We start from the raw sequence: 13,186 nt of genomic DNA, 5'->3' as shown, positions 1-13,186 counted from the left end.
TTTGCCAATTTACAAAGTTTTTGTATTCATCACTCATCAGTAGTCAGCCAGTGAATCTGTTCTATTTAAAAGCTCTGGCTTTTCACTTAATGCATCCCATCTGTTTCTGAAATAAATTGCAATAATCCGTGTTTAATTTTAATCAATGTATTACTAAATATGCAAATTATATTAAAAGCCATGCTTTGAAAAAGCTTTCATTTGTAAATATGGTAGTTTAAAACAGGAAGCATATCTAAAAGCCATTTAGCTACAGTAGCCTAACTCTAACACTGTAGCTGATTTATAAAGCAGGTCGCAAGTTGATCTTCCCTCCGCAAGGGGATATGTAAAACTGTTGCACATCAGATTTTGTTAACATCGGCTGGGCTGGTGCTAAGGCGTAAGAAACTCACACTTCAGCAACCGTGTCTTTTACATTTAAATTAAGGTAATCTTATCCCATTCTACATCTTCCTAATTTTTTCTTACACAACCTAACATATGAATTTGCGTGATTGGTTTATGAATCACAGTTAAAGCGATTTGAGCAAGCCTTTCAATCAATCTTACATTTTTTGTGTCTAATTTACTTGTGATTTGCATAATTAATTGTGGGAGGGATCCTTTGGGAGCCTCTCTCTTTCCCCCTTTTCCTTTCCTACCTTGTGTCTCATTCGTTGACCAGACAGGCTGGGACTGATCCTGGAGTTCTTTCAGGCTTGGTAGATGACTTTGTTAGCACTCCAGAAATAGAGCAACTTTGTTACGTTGCTCTGCCTGACCTGCCTGGATTGAAGGGTAAATTCTGAAAATTAGGTCCATTATATCTGCAAAACAGTCCATTAACATGGCCGTCGCTGAACTGTGTATGCACTTTACCAAGCAATTACCTTAAAAGAGAATTTTGGAACTTTCCTGTGCACAGGACATGAGTGTGTGGGAACACATACAACCCTGTTCCTCTGACTGAAGACTGTCATCCACTGATCGTGGTACTGGTTTGGGGGCATTACCTGTGGTGTAGTCTGATTAATCAATGCTAGGCTATAGGGAAATTTCAAGAATTTTGCCAGCGTGTTGTTAAACAAGTCATTCTTAAAAATAAAATTACTTAAACTTACATTAAAATAAATTGTACTAAAAACAAAGGTAACAGATGCTCAAACATCATATTCTAATTATTGTGCTACATTTTATTGTTGTCTATGTTCTTAAGGTTATTTATTTCTATTCATTGTATCTGCATGGTGAAAATACTAGGTAATGATGCACTATTGTCTATTTCTTTCTCTACATTTACCAGCATCACATTGGTAGATTGAAATTGGCCATGGTGGGAGTATTTATACCATAGAAATTGGCAAAAGCTACCAATCAAGGCACACCACTGTCTTCGATTATAGTACAAACACAGCAACTCAATGCATATTCTCTGTCATTTACTCCTGGGTTCTTTTAAGAGAGTAATGGCAGTTCTCACAGAACTGTTTTTACCAAAAGCGATGTATACATTTGAGTCCCTAGGGAACCTTAGCCCCCATTTTCTGTTAAACTTTAAAAATTAAGGGTTATTTTTTGGAAAATATAGAAAAATATTATTTTAGTGACTTCATTATTTTGAAAGGAGGAAAGTCATTACATATTCATACTTTACTAAGGAACTCATGTCTTGCATTTTAGCTTACCAGGCAATTTACTGCTGAGTTTAAGGGTTGGCCACGCAGTTCTGAGACTAGAATGTGTCCGAGAACTAGTTTGTGAAATAAACTCATGGCAACAGTATAAGTAGTAGAATCACGCCAACGACCATCTTTGTTAGAAATAAGCTTATTTCTTTATGCAACAGATTTATTAATCATACCTCAGGATTCTTAATAATCAGTAAATGAATTAAAAACCTCAGCTTGTAATCCAAGGTCATTTTAAAATTGGAAGCAACTTCAGCCCATCCTAAGAATGCTAATGATGTAAAATAAGTAGGGCCCAGTCTTCTGGGGAGCATGGTGGAGGTCAGGAGGCCCTTCTGGTGAATGCACCAATCTGCTCGGCTTCCACAGGCCCTTTGTCTGGCCAGACTCCCGGGAAAGGTGGACTGTCTGCTGTTGCCTAGCACTTGTGTGAGGTTTTTTGCTGTTTTCAGTTTCCTTATTTGTTTTCTGTTTGTTTGTTTTATACTCACTGATCAGATATCACTCATAATCCACTAAAAATGTGGACCATGGTAAAATTTCCTCTCCTAAACAAAAAGAGAATTTGAGATATGATTTTTTTCTTTATAAAACATTTTTAAATGTTAAATATTAATTAAAAATACATTGAGGCTAAAGAATAAAATTTTGATGATTACCTATACGCCTACTCCTATTTTTTTTTTTTTTATTGATTTAGAGCGAGAAGGAGAGAGAGAGAGGCATCAATTTGTTGTTTCACTTATTTATTTATTCATTCATTGGTTGCTTCTTGTACGTGCCCTGACTGGATCAAACCCATAACCTTGGCATATCATGACTACATTCTAACCAACTGAGATACCCAGCCAGGGCCTCCTATTTAAAAAAAAATTGTTTTAAAGAACATTTGAATTACCCTGTGTACCCATCCCTTCCCTCTTTACTTAGAGGTAACCATTATAATGACTTGGAGTCTTCATTTGCTTACTTTTACTCACTGTTTTAACATATATTTTCTTCTAGACAATATATTACTTATGCACGTTTTTTTGTTTTTATACAAAGAGAATTGTACTGTATATATTCTCCGTGACTTTATTGCTTCTACCATAAGTCATTACTTTTCACTGGCATATAGTACTCCATTGTATGCCTATGCCACAATCTGTTCATTCTAGTCTTAGTAAACATGAGGCTGTTTGCTATTTTCTTGGTTATGAATAGTACGAGTATACTATGAATATTCTTACCCATGTATCCGGTGCACGTGGGGAAGAGTTTCCTTAGGTACATGCCTAGGAGCAGAATTACACATGCCTCCCTCTCTACTAGGTAAGGCCAAATTGCTTTTAAGTGATTTTACGAACCATACCACAAGCAGGGCATGTATCCTAGTGTCTCCCGTGATCACTAAATATTGTCAGAATTTAAAAATTTTGCAAACTTGACAGATGTGAAGTGCTATTGTGAGCATCACTCATCTTTTTATGCTTTTGGCTACTTGTACTGTTTCTTTGTGAAATGCTTGTTCAAGTTACCTATTTTCTACTGGGTCCTATGTCTTTTCTTATTGATTTAGAGCAGTTCTTTATATATTCAGGGTACAACTTTTTTTTTGCCACTAAGAGGTTATTACAAATCACTTCTCCCAGTGAGTGGTTTATCTACTTAACTCTTCCTGTAGGTCTTTTGATAAACGGTTCTTAACTTTTCCTTACTGTGTGCAATGCCACTTTTGTCAAAAATCAGGTCTGTTTCTGGGCTATTTTATTAGGCTGGTATTTTGTCTTTGTGTGCCAACATCAGTGTCTTAATTGTTCTAACTTTATGATATACCACCTGGTCTCTGGTAAGGCAAATCTCCTCATATTATTTTTCGTCCTTAAAAGTGTCTAGGCTATTCTTGGCCCTTTTAATATAAATTTTAGAAGCAGCCTATTTCTACAAAGAAATCTTGTTAGGGTTTTCCATTAGCATTGAATGGTTACGTTTTTATGAACTTAAGTATTCCAATCCACAAGTTTAAGATATATCTCTATTTGTTTGGTTCTTTAGTCTCAAAATTTTATACATTCTCCATAAGGATCTTACACACTGTTATAGTTTTTTCTAGGTACTTTGTATTTTTTGATGCTATTGCAGTGTTTTTTGTAGATTCACATGCAGCATAAGAACTAACACAGAGAGGCCCCTTGAACACTTTCCCCTAATGATAACCTTTTGCAAAGCTATAGTATAATATTACAACCAAGAAATTAATGTAAGCCGTCATTTTTATTCAGATTTACCCAGTTTTAACTGTACTTGTGTATGTGTGTTTTTATGTACACTTTTATCACCTATGTAGGTCATGTATCCATTACCATTTTCCAAGGTACTGAACATTTCCAACACCACAAGGATCCCTCCTGTTGCCTTTCATAACTACACCGCCCTCCTCCGTTTCCTCACCACTTTTTACCATCTGGTCATCACTAATCTCCCTCCATTTCTAAAATTTTATTATTTCTAACATTTTATATAAATGGCATCATACAATATGAATTTTGGGAGGACCGTTTTTTCTTCTCATAATTCTCTAGAGACTCATCCAAGCTCTGTGTATCAATAATAGTCTGTTCATTTTGATTGCCTCGTAATATTCCATTTCCCTGATGGTTCACGGTGTTGAGCGTCTCCCCTTGGCCTATTTTCCATCGGTGTACCCTCTTCCGTAAAATGTTTGTTCGTCTCTTGTTCATTTTCAAATCGGAGTGTTTGTTTCTTACCATTGAGATTTGCGGGTGCTTTACATATTCTGGATACAAACCTTTTAAGAAACGTGTTTCGGAAATATTTTCTCCTGGTCTGTAGTTTGTCTTCCCATTTTTTTCCCACGGGCTTTCACAGAGCAAAAGTTTTTCATTTAAGTGAGGTCCAGTTTATCAATTTCTCTCTCTCATGGATTATATATTTGACATCAAGTCTGAAAACTCTTGGCTTAGTCCCAGATACCAATAATTTTCTCCTATGTGTTTTTCTAAAAGCTTTATAGGTTTCCATTTTATGTTCAAGTCTATGACTCATTTTGAGCTAGTTTCTGTGAAAAGTGTGAAGCTTAGGTGGAAGTTCTTTCTCTCTCTCTTTTGCCCGTGGATGTGCAAAGCTGTTCTGGTATAATTTATTGAAAACGCTATCTTCGACTGCCAGTTCTCGGTTTCTCAAATGCCTGGAAAAGGAAACTTTGGAAAACTACCAGGGAAGGGAAGCACCCACCGAGACCCCGTTGTCCCGGGATTGACAGCGTCTGCTCAGTTTTGGCACCATGAGCCGCAGTTCCCAGCCCTGTTTCCCTGGCCCTCACCCCGGACTCCCCCCCATCCGGCCTGGCGTTGGGGAGGGGTCCCGAGAGCTCGGCGCCTTTGAGGGTGACCATGATCAACATCCACAGAGGGGACCGCGGTGCCCTCGAGCCCCTGGGCTCCGGTGAAGGCTGGGGACCGGAACAGGGCCTATGCTTTCTTCATTCAGCTGGTTTTGAACCTCTGTCAAAAATCAGTATAGCATATTTGTGTGGATCTATTTCTGGCCCTTCTACTCTGTTTCATCGATTCCGGTGTCTGCACCTCTGCCCAGACCGCAGTCCTGACTGCTGGAGCTATGCGGGAAGCCATCGCACAGACAGTGATTTATCTCACTGTTTCTTTGTCAGGATTGCTTTAGCAATTCTAGGGCCCGTGCCTTTCATAGAGGATTTAGGTAGTCCTGTTTGCGAAAAAATCTTGCTAGTGTTTTGATAGGAACTGCATTAAACTATAGATCATTTTGGGGAGAATTGACATCTTTATTATAATGAGTCTTCCAATTCATGAACACTGTATATCTCTTCATTTAAGTTTCTTTGAGTTTTGAAAGTGAGCATTTTGTGATTTTCAGCCTGTAGACCCTGCACATGTTAAGTGTATACATACTTATTTCCCTTAAGTGATTATAAATTATATTGTGTTCTTAATTTTAGTTTCGGCATGTTCGTTGTTAGTATACTTGATTCTTACGTGTCCTTTTATATTTATTTAAATTACTGATATATTTAGATTCATTTAAACAGTTTTATTTGGTGACTTCTATTTGTTTTGCCTTTTCTATGATTCTTCCTTTTCCTCTGAATCAGCGGCATATATTTTTGTCATTCAGTTTCTCCCCTCTTAGGAAATTTTATGTTCTAGTATTTCTGTTTTGGTGGTCACTCTAGACTTAGCTTTTGAATTCTAACTTATCAAAATTTAATGTTAATTAATATCTTATCCCCTTCTTAAACGTAATAAGTCCTTAGAAGATTTGAACTCTAATCTCAGCGGCACGCACTCTAACTTATATGCTATTGTCACGTATTATATCTTTTTTGTTTAGCTCCACAAAGCAATATTATTGCTGTTTTATAAGAGTCACTGTGTGTTTAAATTCAATCACATGTCTACCATTTTATTTGGTGTAAAGCCTTCCTTCTGAGATTACTTTCCTTCTGTTTGAAGTACGTACTTTTGAATGTTTCTTATCCTTCTGTCATTCTGATCACATGCGTGTCAGACCTGCTCGCTCTGTGCTCCATGTTTCTTAACCTTTCCTTTATATTTCCTATCTCTTTGTCTGGATATGTAGATGTGTGATTCTGCTGCATTCGAGATAAATTACTGACATCTATCTTCCAGTTCACTGATTCTCTCTTTAGCTCCTCTTAATTTGCCTTAGAACATATTTATTGAGTTTTAAATGTCAATTATTATGCATTTGGTTCTTTTTCAAATGTTTAGTTATTTATTTTCATGTTTTTTACATTTTTCTCTTATTTCACTAAAGATATTAAAATATTTTAAATTCTGTGATTGATATCTAATATCTAAAGTTTTCATATATTTTGTTCTGTTCTCTTTTATTTCTGCTGGTTCTTACAGTGCTTTATTTTCTTCTGTGTTTTGTGAATTTAGATGACTGAGTTGATATTTCTTTTCTTTTTAAAAAAAAAATATATTTTATTGATTTCAGAGAGAGGGAGAGGGAGAGAGAGATAGAAACATCAATGATGAGAGAGTCATTGATCAGCTGCCTCCTGCTCGCGCCCTGCTGGGGATGGAGGCGGAAGCCCAGGCATGTGCCCTGACGGGGAATCGAACCGAGATCTGAATCATAGGTTGATGCTCAACCGCTGAGCCACGCCGACTGGGCTGTGGGTGATATTTCTTAAAACAGTGGAAATTCTGTGAGGTCTGTCTTGAAGATGACAGGATTTATGTTTGCTTCTGTTGTCTTTCTGGGACCACTTTAAATTATTGGCTTGAGGTTTTTCAAACTACCTAGGTATTATGAATTCAGGCTGTAGACCATGAGAAAGTTACTGTGGTTACTAATACTTTTTTTCCTCTGCACTCTCCATTTATTCTTCACTAAGGTTGGCAATTTTCCCTGCAGTTCTCTTTGGGGGCATGGGGAAAGGAATTGGGATTTTTTTTTTTAAATCCTCACCTGAGGATATGTTTTTATTGATTGGAGAGAAAGGAAAGGAAAGAGAGAGAATGGGAGAGGGAAAGGGAGAGGGGGAGAGAGAGAGAGAGAGAGAGAGAGAGAGGTGTGAAAGATACATCAACCAGCTGCTGCTTCTATGAGCCCCGACCAGGGATCAAACCTGAAACCTAGGCATGTGCCCTGACCAGGAATCGAACCTGCAGCCTTTTGGTGTATGGGACAATGCTCCAGCCAACTGAACCACCTGGCTGGCCAGGGCAGAATTGGGATTATTTTTAGTATATTCTTTTTAGTATATTATTACAGGAAAGGTGTATCATTTTGTGGTCTCATCTTTATGGGGGGGAATCACTTATTATGCTTTATATTTTGGTCAGGCCCTGATTTTCTCCTCTTTCTCAACTCCTAGGAGGCTGTGGAATCTAAGCTCAAGGTAATTTAATTAGATATATACTCTCAAGAGAAGATTTCAGTGCTGTATTACCTCTCTGGGTCCTCATATTCACTTAGTTTTTGACTTTTGAATATTCTTTAATATCTTGCGAGGTCATTAATGCCTTTAAAAAGGAAGTTTTAGTACTTTATCTAGCATTTTAAGACTTTTTATTAGGAGGTCAGGCTGGTATCCAGACCACCATACTTCTAGAAATGGAAGTTCATTTTTCTTTGGAAGGTAATTAAAGTGAAGGTTATAGTCATCCTTAATAGTATTCATAATGACGTAAAATCATTTCTGAACCTATGATAGATACTCTAGTTCAAAATTAATACAGGGCATATAACTGAGTAAATTATCTATCTCATGTAGATATTGAGTGTGGGGGTCTCCTCTATAGATATATTCACAAATGTAAATGTTAAACCAAATGAAAACATTTGTATTGTTATAGCTTCTCTTCATTTCTGCACAATTTTTATGTCACAAAGTATGCGATATTCCTTGCAACAATCCTATGAAGTTGATATTTTCATTGTGTAATTGGGGTATTGTAAGGGACGAAGCTAGTAATGGCTGCATTATATTCCATTGAATTCATACGTTATTTTTCTTCACCTTTCACTTAGAATTAAGGTTGTTCCAGTGTTTGGAGATTTTTTGTTATACATACTATGGTCATGAAGTTTATTGATATGAGTTTCCCTCTTTTCTTCCTATAAGAACATTCTTAGAAATAAGGATTTCTGGCTAATGAAGTATGGAAAACTTTAATTATTAAAAATCTCACTTAGGTATGTTGACTTGAGATATTGTAGCCTTCAAGTTTAGTGTAATAACCTTTAGAGAATCTTTGGAAACTTTATAAAGATTGTAGTTGTGGTAGCCTCAGGATTTTTACTAGTAGTGGTCTTGGAAAAGAATTTTCCCAGGACTTTGGCTCCTTTTACATAAGCCAATTTGTAAGAAGATTTTCCTTTCAGTTGTCAAACAATCTCTTTCATTAGTTGAAGCCCATAGGCCTTAAATGTGAAACAGGATTTTTAGACAACTTGATTGTAATATAACAGTTTCAATAGATAAAAAACTGTTTGAAATGCAAGAATGTTGTTAGCTCTTAGCAGTATATTTAAAAAGGGTTTTTGGCTCACTTGGGCCTGGGCAGCATGGCCTCCAAATGTCCAGCCACTCTAAAAAAGTTGCAAGAGTTGAGATTTAAAAAATGAGATCCTTGGACCATTTCCCTGAGGCAGTTAAGGCCACAAGACCAGCTGGGGATCTTGGTGCTGCTGCTATTACGCCTGCTAAGATATGTCCACAGAATTATCCAAATAAGGCCCTTTCCTTGGGGTCCTGCCAGCTGCTGGAGTGACACCCGAACCCAGCCCACCCACTTTATAGGCTGTGGAGAGTTCTGGAAGGAGGGATGAGATGCCACAATCAGTTCCCTCTTAGCTGGGTGTCTTCCCGTTTCCCTCCTCACTGGGTTGAGGCAGGCTAGACGGTATTCTTGAAGATTGTTTATGCTTTACTTGTGTTTTATCTTGTGAATCTGTGCTCTGTGTTTAAAGGCCCAGTTACGTAGGGAAAAGAACCTACTCTTGTTTCCCTCCCACCAAGAGGAGAAAATTAATCAGACTATAATAAGTTTTCTCTTGTGGGGTGGTTAGGCACCATTTTGAAGTCCTGACCGCCAAGCCATCAGGAAGCCTCATCGGATCCAAGCTGGGTTTATGAGGACATCCTTCTATCCGGAATGTTCATTGTGATTATTGCTGCCGTATCATCATCATCATCATTATTCTATTGGTATATTTTTGCCTGTTACTGTATATATTAAGTACTATGCTAATTTCAGAACAACTCTTTGAAGTATCATTATTATCCTCGTTGTATAGGAAACCAAGGCTTAGAGAGGTTCAGTAACTTGTCTGATGCATCGGAGCCAGGGTTCAAACCCAGTTCTGTGTGCTGCATTGCCTCCCAATTAATACTAGAAAATAATCCATCTAAAACCTTGTTATGTAAAGTGCTGATCATAGACTAGCAGCAAAGACATCACCTGGTGGATTATTGGAAAAGCAGAATAAGTCCCACTCCACCCCAGAGCTACTGCGTCACAATCTGCATTTTAACAAGACGCTCAGTTGACTCTTACGCACACTGACGTTTGGGAAGTACTGCTGTTAAACAGGACACTGAGGAGGCGGATCAGCTTGAGCAGGAAGGCATTCTGGAGGCAGGACATGAACTAACTTGTAGAAGGATAATTTCAAATTTTGTCTCTAATTTTTCTCATAGGCTAGCACAAACTTGTATGTGTACATAATAAATGACAATTTTTGTATTGGAGCAACAAAGCTGAGTGTAGCATTCTTTTTTTTTTTAACTTTTAAAAAATTGTTTATACTATTACAAATGTCCCCATTCTTCCCACCTTTGCCCACCCCCTTGACCCCCTTCCCTTGACCCCCTTCCCTCTGGCCATCACCACACTGTTGTCTGTGTCTATGGGTTATGTATAAATGTTCTTTGACTAATCCCTTCACCTCCAATCCCCCCACCTGTCTCCCCTCTGACAGCTGGCAGTCTATTCCATGTATCTATGCTTCTGTTCCTATTTTTTCATCAGTTTATTTTGTTCATTAGATTCCACGTATAAGTGAGATCATATGGTATTTGTCTTTCTCTGACTGGCTTATTTCACTTAGCAAAATAATCATCATCCATTGCGTCAAAAAAGGTAAGAGTTCTTTCTTTTTTTACAGCCATATAGTATTTCATGGTGTAAATGTCCCACAGCCTTTTTATCCACTCATCTTACTTATGGGCCCTTGGGCTCTTTCCAAATCTTGGCTATTGTAAAAAACACTGCTATGAACATAGGGATGCATATATTCTTTCTGAATGGTGTTTCGGGATTCCCAGAAGTGGGATTGCTGGGTCAAAAGGCAGTTAATTTTTAATTTTTTGAGGCACCTCCATACTATTTTCCATAGTGGCTGCACCAGTCTGCATTCCCACCAACAGTGCACTAGGGTTCCCTTGTCTCCACATCCTCAATGGCACTTGTTGTTTGCCGATTTATTGATGGCAGCCATTCTGGCAGGTGTGAGGTGGCATCTCATTGTGGTTTTAATTTGCATCTCTCTGATGATTATTATGATGTTGAGCATTTTTTCATATGTCTATTGGCATCTGTACGTCCTCTTTGGAGAAGTGTGGCCCTTTGCCCATTTATTAATTGGGTTGTTTGTCTTTCTGGTGTTGAGTTGTATAAGTTCTTTATATATTTTGGGATTCTTTTGTATATTCCAAGGAACGGGAAACTGATTAGACCAATCATTTTCAACTTTCTCTGGCTCAGACCTTGATGACTCAAGTTTACTGTGATAGCGAAATCCTTGAACAGAAATTTTGACTGTGGAACTATTTATACTTATAAAGGCAGATGAAAGAAAATAAAATATTTACTGACCTACTTCTCAGTAGAACTAGGCTGTTTTTATATGAGCTGGGCAGGCAATCCTAGAAGGTGGGCTTCATTTGTTTCCATTTCCATTTTCATAATTTAAACTTCTGCTATTGAGCCTATAACAAAATCCTCTAATCCATGGACAGAGACAACTTGGTCTTGTCACCTGACAGCTATTCATTAATATTGGTGACTGGAAAAGGCCAGACAAACGAATAGACAGTTTTGTGAGTTCAGGATAGATGGTTGAAGCTTAGGCCCACTGTTCCTTTTCCCGTCATTAAAGAGTTGAACACCCTAGTATTTTTGTGACTCAGGTAAGCACCGTGGGAACTACTTTACTGGAGCGATGTGGCAGGAAATAAAGTCTTTGTTATTAGCCTTCTGGGCTAGTCATCCTTGCCTCTGAGCTGTGCCTACAAGGAGGTTATTGTACACAATACAGACATAGCTGACATCAAAGCAAACATAAAGCAATAGCTTTCTGAGAGAGAGCGCACCGTTGTTACCTTAGGATCTGACATTACTTTTGACATTCTGAATCTCAGTGTTTATGAGAAACATCAATAATAATAACCACCCTTTGCATGGGTACAGCACCTTTCTCCCCAGGCTCTGAGTGTTTTGCAAGCATGAAGCGTTCCGTGCAGAAGGGGAAGGTGGAGTGGGAGAATCTGGCTCCAGACAATTAAGAGCTAAAATTTTAAAAAATTTTTCTCAGCATGGAACATAAGGGGGATAATTTAGGATAGGAAATGAAGGATGTTGGATCCAGCTGAGACTGTAAGGGTAATTTAGCAATGACCTGACTCAGTTTGTCCAGCTAAAATTAAACATGACTTCAAAACAAACTCGGAAATCACTGAATCCACGAATATCTCTGGCATTTGCCCCAAACTGTTGAAGTACTAGATAAAGTTTAATCATAACTACTGGTTTTGCAAACTCATCTAATATAACTTCAAAGTTATTTTGTCAACATGTGCAAATTTTATAAACACAGTCAAAACATTCCTTTTTGCCTGGAGAGGAATGACAGTAAAACCACCGGCGGCAGCAGCAGCCATCTGTTCTCTAGACTTTGGTGCCGGGGGCAGGACCTTTGCCTTATTTCATGCTGGTATCCCTTGCTCCTAGACTATGCCTTTCCCACGTTGCACGCTTAATAAATGTTTGCTTGAGTTTAAATTTTGTAGGTGCTTTATTAAAAACTGTTTTTCATAGTCTCTTCTCAGTTACCTTTGGTTTTCAGAATTTTTTGGACTGTATAAAATTTTTCCACATATAATGACATAGATTAAAATTTGTTCTAGAATGTTATCTGGAATTTTATCTTTTAAACATAATTTCTATATTAGACCTATGTAAACGTAAAGATTCTGACCCACAAAGGATATTCTACTAGTTTATGAGATTATTTTTAAAAAACAAAGAATATTGTATTTAATTTTAAAAGACATAATAAGTTTTTAAAGATCTTTATTTAAAATTGTATTCTTGGAATAGAATCTTTAGATTCAGCTGGAATGCTTGACATTTTCTCCAGAAATGTTACATTGTATTTTGTAGGTTGATTTTCATATGACAGCTGTAACTGTAATATGCTTTTCAAAATCACACAAATATATTTATAGAGCTTCTTTCTTTCTCTTTCTTTCTTTCTTTCTTTCTTTCTTTCTTTCTTTCTTTCTTTCTTTCTTTCTTTCTTTCTTTCTTTCTTTCTTTCTTTCTTTCTTTCTTTCTTTTTTTTTCTTTTTAGAGCTTATTTCTTTGATGCAGTTTAATAACTTCACAAAATGATTCTGTAGGTTTTGCAAAGGAAGATGCAGTGCTGGTGAGAACAGCTCTTTAGTATTTTGAAAAGCACAGGCATAATATGAGGAGGGAGCCACGCAAGAGATAAATGTGGTAGGATTTACAGATGTGGAAGGAGCCGCGCACTGACCTGAGGGTTCTGTAGATTAGTAATGATAATGATGTTTATATATTGCCTTACTCTTTTGTTCCTTCTTTGGGCCTTAGAAAGAGAGGGTTAATTATTTTTTCTGTTCATAGCACAGCACCGTTGTTATCCATCAAGACTCTTTACCCTTTTTACCTCTCCATTCCCTCACTCCATTCCCG

This window comes from Miniopterus natalensis, chromosome 3 (genome assembly GCF_054644295.1).
Source record: "Miniopterus natalensis isolate mMinNat1 chromosome 3, mMinNat1.hap1, whole genome shotgun sequence".
Classification (NCBI taxonomy): domain Eukaryota; kingdom Metazoa; phylum Chordata; class Mammalia; order Chiroptera; family Miniopteridae; genus Miniopterus; species Miniopterus natalensis.
This window is presented reverse-complemented; position numbering follows the sequence as displayed.